The 1,006-nt window shown below is 40.6% G+C and overlaps 1 pseudogene; it reads left to right on the top strand.

Annotated features, from left to right (window-relative positions):
- Nucleotides 1–384: 384 nt before the first annotated feature.
- On the top strand, nucleotides 385–746 carry LOC110196477 (small ribosomal subunit protein eS24 pseudogene; annotated as a pseudogene).
- The last annotated feature ends 260 nt before the right edge of the window (nucleotides 747–1,006 follow it).

Below are 1,006 nucleotides of genomic sequence, written 5' to 3'. Positions count from 1 at the left end.
TAAATTTTGATCACTGAAACCTCACAAGATATCTTTGGGTTTACAGGCTAGATGTCTATTTTTTTCTCTTCCCTATTTATTTATTCTATCATTTTGAATAAAAAATATGTCTTAAAGCCAAATCACTCTGGCTGTCACTTATTGGCCAGCAATAGGTACCAGCCTAAGCCTCACTGGGTCACTGTTTGGGTTTTGATGGCTCAGAGTTGAGTGTAAATAGCAATTGTTTCTGTTTGGCCCCTCCCAGATTGATTTTTTTTTTATTAGATAAAAGAGGTCATTTTTTGCATCATTTCTTACCGAGCCTTAATCACTGAATGGGCATTGCCTCAGACAAACTGAGACCTAACAAAGACCTTAGCTTAAAAAGGCTTAGATCCTTTTCCCTCTCCTGCTGCTCAAGGAGCCGGCTGCCACCATGAATGACACTGTAACCATCAGAACCAGGAAGTTCATGACAAACAGACTTCTTCAGCGTAAACAGATGGTTATAGATGTCCTTCATCCTGGAAAGGCCACAGTGCCCAAGACTGAAATTCAAGAAAAACTGGCCAAGATGTACAAGACAACTCCAGATGTCATTTTTGTCTTTGGATTCAGAACCCATTTTGGTGGTGGCAAAACAACAAGCTTTGGCATGATTTATGATTCCCTTGACTATGCAAAGAAAAATGAACCAAAGCACAGACTTGCAAGGCATGGCCTGTATGAGAAGAAAAAGACATCAAGAAAACAGTGAAAAGACCGCAAGGACAGAATGAAGAAAAGTCAGGGGTACTGCAAAGGCAAATGTTGGTGCTGGCAAAAAGAAGGAATAAAAGGCACTATGGAAGATGTTTATCCATGAAGATAATTTTTCATCAGAGTATAAATAAACTATGTAAAAACTTAAAAAAAAAGGCTTAGGTCCCCCCATGCATTTGGACCCACCTCCAGTCCTCCTGATCTATATCTTGCCACCGGACCCTGATGGCTCTGGAGGAGAGAGTGAGGTTGGTGACTTTGC

Source organism: Phascolarctos cinereus, unplaced genomic scaffold, assembly GCF_003287225.1.
Source record: "Phascolarctos cinereus isolate Bilbo 61053 unplaced genomic scaffold, phaCin_HiC Scaffold_4;HRSCAF=312, whole genome shotgun sequence".
NCBI lineage: Eukaryota > Metazoa > Chordata > Mammalia > Diprotodontia > Phascolarctidae > Phascolarctos > Phascolarctos cinereus.
Note: the sequence above shows the minus strand (reverse complement) of the source record. Positions and strands in the feature narration are given on the sequence as shown.